Here is a 16,153-nt window from a genome sequence, read left to right on the forward strand (position 1 = left end):
TGTTGGCGGCAATACAGGAGACTGGCTAGGACATTCCAGGCGCGCGAAAAACTGTCATCAGGCGTGAAAGAACGTGCTTAGATTCATGTTCTGATTTGTGGGAGAAAGATCCGCGCTCCCTACCAGTAAGGACATCGGACTTGTACCGTGAAATAAGAGATCAGATTCACGTTCAGATGTTCGAAGTATCTGGCGACTCGGAGTCGGATAGAGTAAGAGGTGCGTGTGCCTGAACTGCTGTGATAGGAGGCTCACTGGACTTACTTTGGCTCGAAGCCGGCCATCGAAGCTCATGGTAAGATTACACTGCCCGCCCGGTTGGCCGTGCGGTCTAACTCACGGCTTTCCGGGCGGGAAGGAGCGCCTGGTCCCCGGCACGAATCCGCCAGGCGGACTTCTATCGAGGTCCGGTGAGCCGGCCAGTCTGTGGATGGTTTTTAGGCGGTTTTCCATCTGCCACGGCGAATGCGGGCTGGTTCCCCTTATTCCGCCTCACCTACACTATGCCGGTGATTGCTGAGCAAACAAGTTCTCCAGGTACGCGTACACCACGATTACTCTACCGCACAAACATAGGGGTTACACTCGTTTGGTGTGAGACGTTCCCTGGGGGCAGGGGGGGGGGGGGGGGGTTTCACCGCGGGCCGAACCGCACACCGCACAATAACCCTAGGTTCGGTGTGGGGCGGCGGAGGGGATAAGTGGACTGCGGTAGTCGTCGTAGGGTTGTGGATCACTGCGGCTGCGCCGGGAACGGAGCCTCTCCGTTGTTTCTAGGTCCCCGGTTAACATGCAATGCAATAAGACTACACTGGAACACCACCTTGACAGGGACCTTACGTTGTGAAATAAATTCTGCATCTATTGCATGCCGTGTTTTAATTCCATAATCAGTAAATACTATGACATAGAAAGGAAAGATAGAAAATACCGTCGTTAATCAAATTCCTGTGCATAACGTAGCCCTAGTTCCTGAGGAATGATCTGGTGCCGCAACTAGACTGGTCAGATTAGCCAGTTGTAAGGCGGAGGTAAAAGAGAGAGAGAGAGAGAGAGAGAGAGAGAGAGAAGATCTCCCACATGTGTAGTAGTATGTGCTTCATGTTGTTAAAAGCAAACTTTGGTCAACTACCTGAACATCCGTAGAATACCCAAAGACAGATGTTTTTGCTGGAGTGCTTATAATGAAAGTGTGCAAAATAAAGTTCCTGAAGCTTTAGTTACTCATATACACCAAGACTCACAACTGAATTCCCATGTGTTTAGTTACTCCATTATCGAGCTAATGCAAATGTTGAACTGCAGCCGCTTAGTTCCTCGTCCACGTCATGTAGAGGAACTGATGGCGAAAGCCGAGAAAATGATATTAGTTGAATATGCGCAGTATCAGTTTTCATAGCAAGAGAAATCAACTGAAGCGTTTGGCATCCCTAACAGTTTCGTTGTACAGATGTGCATCAACTGTGATGACACAGTAGGAAAAGTGATAAACAGAAGAATTGGGCCATCATTGATGGATGACGCCCTAGTGTTCTGGCGTAACCACAAGTGGTGAAACGAAGACGAAGAAAGCAAGTCCAGAGAAGGCAGTGAAACGACGTCGTCCAATGGTACGCGGAATAGGACCGAACCACGACGGGAGCGCCCTCAAGCAGAAGTGAATATAAGCACCGCTCCTACCACCCTCGGCCGCTCAGGTATACGGACATAAGTGGAACGTATTCGCGGAGCACAGCACGGCCTAGCAGAGAGTACTACAAGAACAGTTAGTAGTTGTCCACAAACTGTATGACCGGCCTTTCTTGTTTGAAACTTGTGTATAGCCAGGACTCGGCTTTATGTTGCATGTCGCCCGTCGCTTGCGACACTTTTGTACATTAAAGTATTGTCAATCTGCCTTATAGAAATAAAACTACTAATGTTATTTGCTTGAATTGTTGTATAGCATTCCGAGAACGCAGCATCCCTTAGGCACTCTATACGAGACGAGTGGGCAAGACCCAACAGATAGGGACCTAATTATTGGCCATTGATTATTCTCTTACACACCAGTAAGGATAAACATATCACTTAGTTGCACTTAGCACTGTGCGACAATCATCATCTTGCGTCTTACTTTCGTTTAATCAGTGACATTAACTATGCATAGTTTGTGAGACAGTTATACTGCCTGGCAAACATGCGAAGCACACAAGGGGAGGGTATTCGATCTTATTTCAGTGATTACAACATAGTCAAATTTACCAAGAACTTGGCAGTTTGGGGCCATTCGTCTGTATGATACATTGGTTTTGGCTTGGATACGTGCACTGATTCAGTTCAAAAGGGTGTCATGAAGCCGTTGTATGCTTACCTGAGGCATGCTGCCCCACAAATTGTAATTCTCCCTCGATATGCACTGGAATGGTTTTGACGTCCAAACTGGTCCCACACTTGTTCTAGTGGGGACAGATCTGGGAATCTTGCTGGCCTCCGGAATGCCTCTACATCACGTAGATAGTTGCCAAGTGTGGACGAACAGTATTTTGTTCAAAAAGGGCACCACAACTGCCTGGTGGAAGGTAACGCATGACGATAGAATGTCCGTGACGTATTGTTATGCAGTCAAGAGTTCCCCTCAAATGCTACCATCTATTACCTGAAGTCATGCTCGATGGCTCCGCACACAATGACTCCAGGAGTAACACCGCTGTCACTTTCCGAAACACTGGAAGTATGTGAGGTCTCTCCATGTCACTACCTTTCTCGCCGACGATGGTCATTTGTGGTAGCGCAAAACTGCGACTGATTACTGAACACTGTGTGACTCCATTCGTCAGCAGTCCATGCTTCCTGGTCATGGCCCCACTCCAGACGCAGCGGTTTGTTGTGGTGTTAATGGCAGCCTACGCATGGAACGTTAGTACGCTAGCGCAACTGCCGCTATTCTCCGTCTAATGGTGTGAGTTGGCACAGAATGTTCCACGGGGCCCATTACTTGTTCTCTGATGAGAGACACGGATGTGAAGGGGCTACGATGTACTTGGTGTACATTACGGCAGTCCTCCATCGTGCTCACCGGACTCGGTCGATCTGAATCTTGAAAAGAAGTATGCCTACCTACATGCTCCCATGTGGTCCAACATCAGACCACTGTCCCATCCCAATGCCCCACAAGTATGGAAATAAACAATTCGACCAGCCGTCCAAATGGAGGTCAATAGTAAGGCCTCTTTCAAACTTTGTCACGTGCTGAGAACGTTGTCTTATACGAGCACACGACATCTTAATGTCCTTGACAGTGATCACTCAACATGTGACACAGTTGTAAGTGGGCTGTTTAGGTTTTTATGCTGACGCCACGTAGCACTCTGTATGAAAATCACTGACTGTGCTGTGTGCGGTCTGTGGCTGGTTGGCATTGTTGGAATATTCGTTATTGTAGTGTTGGGCAAATGGTTCATATGACTCTGAGCACTATGGGACTTAACTGCTGAGGTCATCAGTCCCCTAGAACTTAGAACTACTTAAACCTAACTAACCTAAGGACATATCCATGCCCGAGGCAGGATTCGAACCTGCGACCGTAGAGGTCGCGCGGTTCCAGACTGTAGCGCCTAGAACCGCTCGGCCACCCAGGCCGGCAGTGTTGGGCTGTTGGATGGGAACAGTGCGTAGCGTTGCGCAGTTGGAGGTGAGCCGCCAGCAGTTCAAATGGTTCTGAGCACTATGGGACTTAACATCTATGGTCATCAGTCCCCTAGAACTTAGAACTACTTAAACCTAACTAACCTAAGGACAACACACAACACCCAGCCGTCACGAGGCAGAGAAAATCCCTGACCCCGCCGGGAATCGAACCCGCCAGCAGTGGTGGACGTGGGGAGAGAGATGCCAGAGTTTTGAGAGGTCACTGTAAGCGAACGATATGGACGTGTCTCCGCCCGAAAAAGGAAATTTGTGAAGATGGTTGTCATGAATTGATAGATATACAGGGTGCGTCAAAAATATGTATACACACTTTGAAGCGTCATAGAAAATTTATTTCTCGTTCTACAATGTTAAATTTCTGGAAATGGAAAGCTTTAAGTCCAGTTGGAAAAATAGATGTACTTTGGAAATGTGATTAATGTTCAAACTGGTGACCTTCAGCATCAATACATTTCTGAGTACGAGTCACCACTGATTCCGTACATCGTACCAAAGTGTCCAAAGAGATTTCTGCGCACACCGCCTGAATCTCATTCCAAAGTGTGTCCAGGTTACGTGATTTACGTTTGTACACCTCATATTTTACTGTGCCCCATAAGAAGAAATCCAGCGGCGTGAGGTCTGAAGAGCGTGCAGGAAACTCGATTGGTCCCCTGCGTCCTATCCACTGGCCTGGCTCATTGTGATCCAGGTATGCTCGTACGTCCCTATGATAGTGACGCGGGGTGCCATCTTGTTGGAAATAAAACTCATCATTACTTTATAATGCAAGAATGGCAGAGAATATGGAGTCAGCAAGCATTGTTAGGTACGTTTCTCCAGTAACAGTACCTTCAAAGCGGGAAGGCCCAATGAGTCCCCTTGCAGACAAACCGCACCACACATTTACACCAGGCAAATTCTCAGACTTTTCAACTGTAATTTGAGGATTATCTTCAGCCCAGTACACACAATTTTGCCTATTGACAGTTCCATTGAGTTTGAATTGGGCTTTATCCGACCAAATTATGCTACCCATAAATCGCGGTTCACGTCTCACCATCTCCTGAACCCATTCACAAAATTCTAACCTTCGATCTGGATCGTCGCCACTTAGCTGTTGCACCAGCCTTGGAAAGTACACACTAAACTTGCCTTTCTTCAGAATGCGTAGGACACTACTAGCACTTTCATTACTCTCACGTGCCACTTGCCTTGAAGATTTTTGAGGCGAACGCTGAAACAGTTGCAAGACCGCAGTTGTGGAATCATCACTTGTAGCTATACGTGGTCGCCCTGATCGACCTTTATACACATCACACACTGTTCCATGAATTTCGAATTTGTCTCGTAGACGTGTAATTGTTAACCTTGAAGGTGGTTCTGTACCATACTCATATCTCCACTGTCTTCGAACCGCAACTACATTCTCAAACTTCCAGTACCACTTAATTATCTGCTTCGACGCTTCAAAGCTCAAACGCACGTCCGCCATGTTGCAGTTACTTCCTTGCCACCTGTTGAAGAAACATAACATTACTTTCTTACAGATATTTAACCTTGTAGAACGGGAAATAAATTGTCTATGACAGTTCAAAGTGTGTGTACATTTTTCTGACGCACACTGTATATATGATGAGTTTTGAACACTATTTAGATAAATGCATTGTTCTCTATCAAAATCTTTAATTTGCTAACTATGCCTATCAGTAGTTACTGCCTTCAGTAGTTGGTAGAACCTTTTATTTAGCTGGCAGTATTGGCGCTCGCTGTATTACAGTAGTTAGAGTAACGAAGATTTTTGTGAGGTAAGTGATTGATGAAAGGTATAGCTTATTGTGAGTCAGGGCCATTCTTTTGTATAGATTGTTGAGGGTCAGATTGCGTTGCGCTAAAAATATTGTGTGTCAGTTTACTGTTGATCAGAATAAGTAAAGATAAAACTGTTTGAGTACGTTGAGTTTTGCTCAGCTGTTTGTAAATCAAATAACGTAAGAGGTTTACCTGCACAGTAATTCATTAATTTTATAAAGGGGACGTTTCACTGTTTACGCTCTTTATTGTAGCATATTAAGCCTGATTACAACACTAAACACGAAGAACGCTAAAGCATTCTGGTGGCCGGTGTACCTGTCAGAGAGAACTGCTGCTCTAACCATTTATATCCCCGTCGATGTAAGATGTTATACTGACTTGCAATACTGTCATCTGGGGGCTTCGCTTATTTTGTAGGTAGTGTACTTCGTGAATGGTTTTACTGGGCTATCTTTTCTGTACGTACATGTGGCGGGGGAGGGCGGGGGGGGGGGGGGGCGGACGTGCGCGAGTATTTAGATGCTTTTGTGTTACGTTGTTCTTCACGCGGTGAGTTACTGTTTCGTTTTTTTCTGAATGGCTTTTGTCTTCTTTGTTTTTGCATGCAAAAAATTCTACCCGTCTACTAACACGTGCACTCCGCTGCAGTTATTACGTAATTCGGCCACATCTCAGACATCGGACAATAACTGTTATTCAGCGACTGCTGGATAAACAAGCTGAAATTCTCTCATCCATTAAAAAGAAGAATGACCCCGCTCAGAAAGAAGATTAGTTCATGATTGTAACCTAGCTCTGTGCATTTACCTGCAGGATGTCACGCGAATTGTTAGTCAGCTATTTCTCACGAAACCAACAGACCTATTTCTTTCTCTCTCTCTGACTTCCTGTTGCTGCTTAGGCTTCAGCAATACTTGCTCAACAGCAGACGTTGACGAAATCCTCGCGCCTGAGTTTGTTTTCCGCCGGTACGCGGCATATCTCACGGGAGAAATCAGCGCTTACTGGAGCACGTAGAACAAGCCGGCGGTTCTCACACAGCCTGCAGTGGCAGGTTGCTCACACGAGTGCTGCGGTGCCGGTTGGCGCAACGGGCAGCATTCTGCGACAGGAAATCCCCCACAGAGGCAGCTGGCCTGCCGTTCCGCGTCCCTGCCCTTTCCTGCTCTGTATTGCTTCACTACGGAGCCACGCTAACCCACGTCCAGTGGCCCATGGTACGCTGTGCTAACAGCTGCCGCAGAACAGTTTCGCTAAAAGGTGAGAGTGTCACGCGAGAAGAACTGACTCTTAGGCGGTACATCCATATTTTTAGGTGAGCAGGATCGTTTTGAATACTAACGCACAATGCATTACGCCCGTACGAGGCGTGTTTTTTAAGTACCGTTTTGAAATTCAAAAAAGACGTGCTAAGATACCTCAATTTTATTTTTTCATGAAAGCCTGTACCTTAATTACTTTTCTACATTATTTCCGTCAATATTGAGGTACTTGCCATAACGTTGTACCAGTTTTTGAATACCCTCCTCATAGAAGTCTGTCGTCTGACTTGTTTACCACTCCATCACCACTGTTTTGACTTCCTCATCGCCTTGAAGATGTGGACCGCCTGTGTGTTTCTCCAAGTGCAGGAACAGATGGTACTCACTGGGTGCAAGATACAGGCTGTACGGAGGATCATCTACATCTACATTTATACTCCGCAAGCCACCCAACGGTGTGTGGCGGAGGGCACTTTACGTGCCACTGTCATTACCTCCCTTTTCTGTTCCAGTCGCGTATGGTTCGCGGAAAGAACGACTGCCGGAAAGCCTCCGTGCTCGAATCTATCTAATTTTACATTCGTGATCTCCTCGGGAGGTATAAGTAAGGCGGAAGCAATATATTCGATACCTCATCCAGAAACGTACCCTCTCGAAACTTGGACAGCAAGCTACACCGCGATGCAGGGTGCCTCTCTTGCAGAGTCTGCCACTTGAGTTTGTTAATCATCTCCGTAACGCTATCACGGTTACCAAATAACCCCGTGACGAAACGCGCCGCTCTTCTTTGGATCTTCTCTATCTCCTTCGTCAACCCTATCTGGTACGGATCCCACACTGATGAGCAATACTCAAGTATAGGTCGAACGAGTGTTTTGTAAGCCACCTCCTTTGTTGATGGACTACATTTTCTAAAGACTCTCCCAATGAATCTCAACCTGGTACCCGCCTTACAAGCAATTAATTTTATTTGATCATTCGACTTCAAATCGTTCCGCACGCATACTCCCAGATATTTTACAGAAGTAACTGCTACCAGTGTTTGTTCCGCTATCATATAATCATACAATAAAGGATCCTTCTTTATATGTATTCGCAATACAGTACATTTGTCTATGTTAAGGGTCAGTTGCACTCCCTGCACCAAGTGCCTATCCGCTGCAGATCTTCCTGCATTTCGCTACAATTTTCTAATGCTGCAACTTCTCTGTATACTACAGCATCATCCGCGAAAAGCCGCATGGAATTTCCGACATTATCTACTAGGTCATTTATATATATTTTAAAAATCAATAGTCTCATAACACTCCCCTGTGACACGCCAGAAGTTACTTCAACGTCTGTAGACGTCTCTCCATTGATAACAACATGCTGTGTTCTGTTTGCTAAAATCCCTTCAATTCAGCCACAGAGCTGGTCTGATATTCCGTAGGCTCTTACTTTGTTTATCAGGCGACAGTGCGGAACTGTATCGAACGCCTTCCGGACGTCAAGGATAATAGCATCTACCTGGGAGCCTGTATCTAATATTTTCTGTATCTCATGAACAAATAAAGCGGGTTGGGTCTCACACGATCGCTGTTTCCGGAATCCATGTTGACTCCTACAGAGTAGACTCTGGGTTTCCAGAAACGACATGATACGCGAGCAAAAAACATGTTCTAACATTCTACAACAGATCGACGTCAGAGATATAGGTCTATAGTTTTACGCATCTGCTCGACGACCCTTCTTGAAGACTGGGACTACCTGTGCTCTTTTCCAATCATTTTGGACCTTCCGTTCCTCTAGAGACTTGCGGTACACGGCTGTTAGAAGGGGGGCGAGTTTCCCATCGAAAAGATGTGATGAGATCTTTGGTCTGATTCGCCACATGCTGACGGGCATTGTCTTGCAACAAAACGATGCCCTTCCTCAACTTCCATGGACTGCTCCTTTGATTCTGGTGTAACGTTGTTTCATCGCCAGTAACAATTTGTCTTAAGAAATCATCACCTTCGTTGTGGTACCGTTCAAGGAAAGTCAATGCACTGTCTAAACGTTTGGTTTTGTGCACATCCGTCAACATTTTCGGTACCCAACGTGTGCACAATTTTCGATCATTCAAGAGCTTGGTCACAATGCCATACAAAACACTTCGAGAAACATTAGGAAAGTCATCCTGCAAGGAAGAAATCATAAAGCGTCTGTTTTCTCTCACCTTATTGTCCACATCCTGCACCAAACTTTCATTAACGACCGAAGGTCGCCCACTCCGTTGTTCATCGTGCACATTTGTGCATCCATCTTTAAAGGCTATCACCCACTTTCTTAGCATTCCATCACTCATGTTTTCTCTGTAAACTGAACAGATCTCACGATGAATGTCGATCGCTTTTAGGCCTTTAGCACAAAGAAATTTTATAATTTCACAGTGGGCGGGACTCACGATTATCGGAGGCGTCTTAAACACTCAGTTCACAACGTAAACAAGGAAGAATCAGACAGTAATGGAGTCAGTGGGTCGATTAAGGTACAGGCTTACATGTAAAAATATAATTATTGAGATATCTTACCACGTCTTTTTTTTAATTCCAAAACGTTACTTACTTAAAAAACACGCCTCGTATCAGCCTCAAGAATGAAGTAACACAAGACACTGCTGTAACATCTCTATCTCATATAAACTGAAATCATTTACACGCGTCCATCTGTATACACCGGCAACTTTCACAGACTATTGTAGAGAGTATTAGTTGGTTTTGTCTAATAGATACAATGATTCACGAGAAAGATTTTTGTGTATAATTTACAAATATTTCGTACAAATTATTTGAATTATGATGAATTCAAGCTAAGTTGTGAAAACGTTGCCATCGCCACCAGCTATCCCAACTTGAGAGACTCGCAGTGCCTCCAGAACGCAACTAGTGGGATGTAATTTGCACGTGATGTGGCGGTGCAGCCATAGCGCGTGTGCTACGAAACCGAAAGGACGTGAGATCTATTCCCGGCGGGTCACTTCATTTCACTCAGCGTTTTAATCTAGCATTCACCTCTCAATGAAGTGGAAATTTCTACTTCCTCAGATTAGCAGTCACAATTCACACTTTTAACTCATAGCAAAATTTTTGAAAAAAAAAGGCGTAGTAAGTTACTCAGCTCTGAAGTATAGTAATAAATATGACCAAATAACGAAAAGGTAACACCTCTTCATTCGTTGCATGGCACAGCAAAGACGCCTCCCATAAGGAGTCCGCAACAGAGAATTGCGACAATAAGTCCTAAACATGGAATTATGCGTATTGTTCTTTATTTTTTGTTTTATGTACACACACTGTTTGCATACAGTGTTTACATCAGTTGTAAACATCCTACATATATCACGATGTACTCCCATCATAGGCACGAGATGTTCCTCCAAACATTAATTCAATATAGAGTACATAAAATTCATGCCTCCAACAATATTTCCTTCGTCCGCAGCTTACATCGCGTAAGTTAAGAGTATATCAAAGTTATGATATACTTACTTACAGTTATCCTCTGAAGTTTGTTGGTACCTTTATGTTGTGGCCCGGAAACAAAATACGTTACGCAAAAAAAGTCATGTAGTACACTACTGGCCATTAAAATTTCTACAACAAGAAGAAATGCAGATGATAAACGGGTATTCATTGGACAAATATATTGTACTAGAACTGACATGTGATTACATTTTCACACAATTTGGGTGCATAGATCCTGAGAAATCAGTACCCAGAACAACCACCTCTGGCCGTAATAACGGCCTTGGTACGCCTGGGCATTGAGTCAAACAGAGCTTGGATGGCGTGTACATGCCCATGCAGCTTAAACACGATATTACAGTTCATCAAAGTAGTGACTGGCGTATTGTGACGAGCCAATTGCTCGGCCACCATTGACCAGACATTTTCAATTGGTGAGTGATCTGGAGAATGTGCTGGCCAGGGCAGCAGTCGAACATTTTCTGTATCCAGAAAGGCCCGTGCAGGACCTGCAACATGCGGTCGTGTATCATCTTGCTGAAATGTAGGGTTTCTCAGGGATCGAATGAAGGGTAGAGCCACGGGTCGTAACACATCTGAAATGTCACGTCCACTGTTCAAAGTGCCGTCAATGCGAACAAGAGGTGACCGAGACGTGTTGTAACCTCCCCACAAAATAAATAATATGAATAATATTCACATTTAGTGTAACATCAAAACAGAAAAATTTCTAAACCTCCCAACAGTGAAAATATAATTATGTCGTTCACATTCAGTATAACCTACCAACAGGAAAATTGCGTAACCTATCAATAATAAAAAAAATGGCTAATCTCTCAATAATAAAAATGTGACTCACTTATAATCTTTCAATAATTGACTGTGAATTTAAACTGGTAAATTTTTGGACGTCAACAGTGCTGCGTCATGGCCCTGAAAATTCATTACGGATAAATTGAAAAATCTTACCTCAATTAGGTCGCCGGATAACGCGTATATATCTGCTCCTATAAGAAATTTTTCTGGCGCAGCTCAGTGCAATGCTGCTCGACAGATTTGTCATGTATAAAAAGAAACAACTGATTTTTCCTTTCATTAATCGGGATGAACAAGGGTTGGAGAAATTAGTAAATTCTTTAAATTGAAATGAATGGTTATCAAAAGTTATTTTTTATGAGAAAGATTATTATTAAGAGATTTTTAAAACATTTACATGCGACTTGATATAACAATACTACATATGCGCGAGGCAGCATTTACCTTATACTATGACGCTCAGGCTCCGCCATCGCTCCACCAGGACCGGCCCAGCCAACACGATAAACCAGACTGCTCGCTAGCAACTACTTACTGCTACTGCTACACAGTTCCTACTGCAGTCAACGCTGCTCTTTGGTCTCAGATTCTCTTATAGCTTACATACTGTTGACAGCCCGTGAGCAATCCATCGAAATTACATCTGCTCCAATGCTAGCAACAAATTCCTTAACCATGAACCTCTTACATAACCCTCCACTGGGGAGGGGGGGGGGGGGGGGTGGCAAAAATTTGGCAGCGATTTTGAGTCAATTAAACTTGCCATGAGCAACAAACTTTTCTATAATCTATTTAGTTACTAAGTCTACAGTCACAGAATATATACATTATTGATAAGTGCAGAACATATTAAGATATGAAATAGAGTGCACACGCACTGAGTACAGAACATATCAAGAAATGACAAAATGTATACGCAATGAGTACAAAACATATTAACAAATGACATAAAGTGCACACGCACTGTATAACTATTTAGTATTTTTACATGAATTAGACATATGAAGGAGTGAAATAAAGTGCACACGCACTGTAGAAGTCTTTAACATATTTACATGATCTGAATACATTTACAAATGAAATAAAGTGCACACACACTGTAAAAATCTTTAGCATCTTTAGCACAACTGATCATATTAACAAATGAAATTAAGTTCACACACACTATAAAATTCTCTATCATCTTACAAGAACTAGGAAAGGAATGGGAATGATTGCATCATGGTTGTAGCACAGTAGGTTGTACGTAGGTGCACTGAAAGTCCATATCTTTCTACAGAAGCACAACACCAAGTGAGACAATCTGAATTTCTCTTCCCTGAAGTATTTGTCAGTGTAGCCAAGACACTGAAATGTTGTATTAATATTGTATGTTATCATTTTGGTAGTACATTAGGAGTGAGACAATCTGAATTTCTCTTCCCTGAAGTATTTGTCAGTGTAGCCAAGACACTGAAATGTCGTATTAATATTGTTTGTTATCATTTTGGTAGTACATTAGGTACACCAAACAGTAGGACCATAATGACATCTCCATCGTTCAAAGTGGTGGACAGCTTAATATGTCAACACCACCACATTCTTGTAGAATCCATTCTCTTACATCAACGTAGAATTAGTGCAAAAACCAAATATAGTGCTCCATGATCATGAGGATGGGTAGGACATAGGGATATTGCAGTAACTGCTGGTAATTAGGTCAGAAGGTGAAGGACATTAAGTCTTACGCTAGTCTTCATTGTGAATTACGTTAGTGTATCAACCGATTTGAATAATTATGGGCACTCATTGGTTAGTTACCAGAAATTTCTGTACTATGTATGGAGTATTACAGAACGTTATTCATAAGTAATCTCGGTACAGTAATTATTACAGAACATTATTCATAAGTCATCTAATTACAGTAATTGGTGGCATCATAAGTCTTGTCATTACAGTAATCATTGGCATAGCATTTATGCATTATTACAAAACATCATTCACTATTACTCAGAAGTCATCATTTAAAACAAGAGTTATTGCGTGGGGTAGCAAGAAGCTGCTAGTGACTATATATATCATGTAAGTGACATAAGACACACTTAAAATGTAAGACAGTGTAACTATTAGTCAAGGTCTGTAGTCCACTAATACATAGATATAATGGATTCAATACATCTGAGAAATTTGCATTATATTTAGGACTAGAAATATTTCTTCAACTGGTAGCACGTTTTTTTTTTCTTCTGGCAATGCATTGCGTTGGGATCGATAATTAATTGCTGGGGCATGAAAATATTTGCTTTTGACTTATTGCTGGAAATAAGGATTAATAACGTCATTCGTCATGAGTCAGCTGTAGCAAGGTTATGAAACAAGTAGAGTATATGTGATCACATTCATGAATGATACACACAAATGGGTAAAAAAACGCAAGTATTAGAACAGGTTTCATAACTAAGTGTTTATAGCATATTAATATCATGAAAAGCTTCTCCTGGAAAAAATACAAAATGGATTATTGAGCTGAAAGAAGAAATGCATATTATGCTGAAAAGTAGCGAACTTCGAATTAACAGGCAATGAAACGTGTACTGAATATGTATGTACTCTAGTTGTCTTTCCCAAAACATTCAGACATTATACTATGCGACACAAGGCATACTGTCAAAAAGAACTGTAACAAATACTTAAATAACTACATAGCATTTCTTAACTAATACAAAATATGTAAACCTCATCATTATCATCATCTGCAAAGAAAAACTTCATTTTTCATATTACCATAACTTCATCACCTGCAAAGAAAAACTTCATTATTCATATTAGCATATTCTTCATATAACTATTCATCATCATTTACTATCATCTGCAAAAAATAGACACTTCATACAACTATTCATTATCATTCATTACTTCATATATTATAGAGTATTTTACTTCAAGCATAGCCCACACCTACTACAGTAGTACAAGTTTATATGCCAGGTAGCTCTGCAGATGACGAAGAAATAGAAGAAATGTATGATGAAATAAAAGAAATTATTCAGATAGTGAAGGGAGACGAAAATTTAATAGTTTTGGCTGACTGGAAATCGAGTGTAGGAAAAGGGAGAGAAGGAAACGTAGTAGGTGAATATGGATTGGGGCTAAGAAATGAAAGAGGAAGCCGCCTGGTAGAATTTTACACAGAGCATAATTTAATCATAGCTAACACTTGGTTTCAGAATCATGAAAGGAGGTTGTATACATGGAAGAAGCCTGGAGATACTAAAAGGTATCAGATAGATTATATAATGGTAAGACAGAGATTTAGGAACCAGGTTTTAAATTGTAAGACATTTACAGGGGCAGATGTGGACTCTGACCACAATCTATAGGTTATGAACTGTAGATTAAAACTGAAGAAACTGCAAAAAGGTGGGAATTTAAGGAGATGAGACCTGGATAAACTGAAAGAACCAGAGGTTGTACAGAGTTTCTGGGAGAGCATAAGGGAACAATTGACTGGAATGGGGGAAAGAAATACAGTAGAAGAAGAATGGGTTGCTCTGAGGGATGAAGTAGTGAAGGCAGCAGAGAATAAAGTAGGTAAAAAGACGAGGGCTAGTAGAAATCCTTGGGTAACAGAAGAAATATTGAATTTAATTGATGAAAGGAGAAAATATAAAAATGCAGTAAATGAAGCAGGCAAAAAGGAATACAGACGTCTCAAAAATGAGATCGACAGGAAGTGCAAAATGGCTAAGCAGGGATGGCTAGAGGACAAATGTAAGGATGTAGAGGCTTATCTCACTGTGGGTAAGATAGATACTGCCTACAGGCATATTAAAGAGACCTTTGGAGAAAAGAGAACCACTTGTATGAATATCAAGAGATCAGATGGAAATCCAGTTCTAAGCAAAGAAGGTAAAGCAGAAAGGTGGAAGGAATATATAGAGGGTCTTTACAAGGGTGATGTACTTGAGGACAATATTATGAAATGGAAGAGGATGTGGATGAAGATGAAATGGGAGATATGATACTGCGTGAAGAGTTTGACAGAGAACTGAAAGATCTGAGTCGAAACAAGGCCCCCGGAGTAGACAACATTCCATTGGAACTACTGACGGCCTTGGGAGAGCCAGTCCTGACAAAAATGTACCATCTGGTGAGCAAGATGTATGAAACAGGCGAAATACCCTCAGAATTCAAGAAGAATATAATAATCCCAATCCCAAAGAAAGCAGGTGTTGACAGATGTGAAAATTACCGAACTATCAGTTTAATAAGCCACAGCTGCAAAATACTATCACGAATTCTTTACAGACGAATGGAAAAACTGGTAGAAGCCGACCTCGGGGAAGATCAGTTTGGATTCCGTAGAAATACTGGAACACGTGAGGCAATACTGACCTTACGACTTATCTTAGAAGAAAGATTAAGTAAAGGCAAACCTACGTTTCTAGCATTTGTAGACGTAGAGAAAGCTTTTGACAATGTTGACTGGAATACTCTCTTTCAAATTCTAAAGGTAGCAGAGGTAAAATACAGGGAGCGAAATGCTATTTACAATTTGTACAGAAACCAGATGGCAGTTATAAGAGTAGAGGGACATGAAAGGGAAGCAGTGGTTAGGAAGGGAGTAAGACAGGGTTGCAGCCTCTCCCCGATGTTATTCAATCTGTTTATTGAGCAAGCAGTAAAGGAAACAAAAGAAAAATTCGGAGTAGGTATTAAAATCCATGGAGAAGAAATAAAAACTTTGAGGTTCGCCGATGACATTGTAATTCTGTCAGAGACAGCAAAGGACTTGAAAGAGCAGTTGAATGGAATGGACAGTGTCTTGAAAGGAGGATATAAGATGAACATCAACAAAAGCAAAACGAGGATAATGGAATGTAGTCGAATTAAGTCGGGTGACGGTGAGGGAATTAGATTAGGAAATGAGACACTTAAAGTAGTAAATGAGTTTTGCTATTTGGGGAGCAAAATAACTGATGATGGTCGAAGTAGAGAGGATATAAAATGTAGACTGGCAATGGCAAGGAAAGCGTTTCTGAAGAAGAGAAATTTGTTAACATCGAGTCTAGATTTAAGTGTCAGAAAGTCATTTCTGAAAGTATTTGTATGGAGTGTAGCCAT

The 16,153-nt window shown here is 42.2% G+C and overlaps 1 protein-coding gene across 5 annotated transcripts in view; it reads left to right on the forward strand.

Annotated features, from left to right (window-relative positions):
* Positions 1-16,153, forward strand: part of LOC126278977 (ATP-binding cassette sub-family G member 1-like) — a 773,827-nt gene that overhangs the window by 340,670 nt on the left and 417,004 nt on the right. The window contains exon 1 of one of the 5 annotated variants that reach the window (XM_049979278.1): positions 6,691-6,799. The exons of the other annotated variants lie outside the window; for them this stretch is intronic. The gene's annotated coding sequence lies outside the window, so the exon portion shown is untranslated. Of the gene's footprint in view, positions 1-6,690; positions 6,800-16,153 lie in introns of those variants that run through there. 5 annotated transcript variants of the gene reach the window in all.

Source organism: Schistocerca gregaria, chromosome 6 (assembly GCF_023897955.1).
Source record: "Schistocerca gregaria isolate iqSchGreg1 chromosome 6, iqSchGreg1.2, whole genome shotgun sequence".
NCBI lineage: Eukaryota > Metazoa > Arthropoda > Insecta > Orthoptera > Acrididae > Schistocerca > Schistocerca gregaria.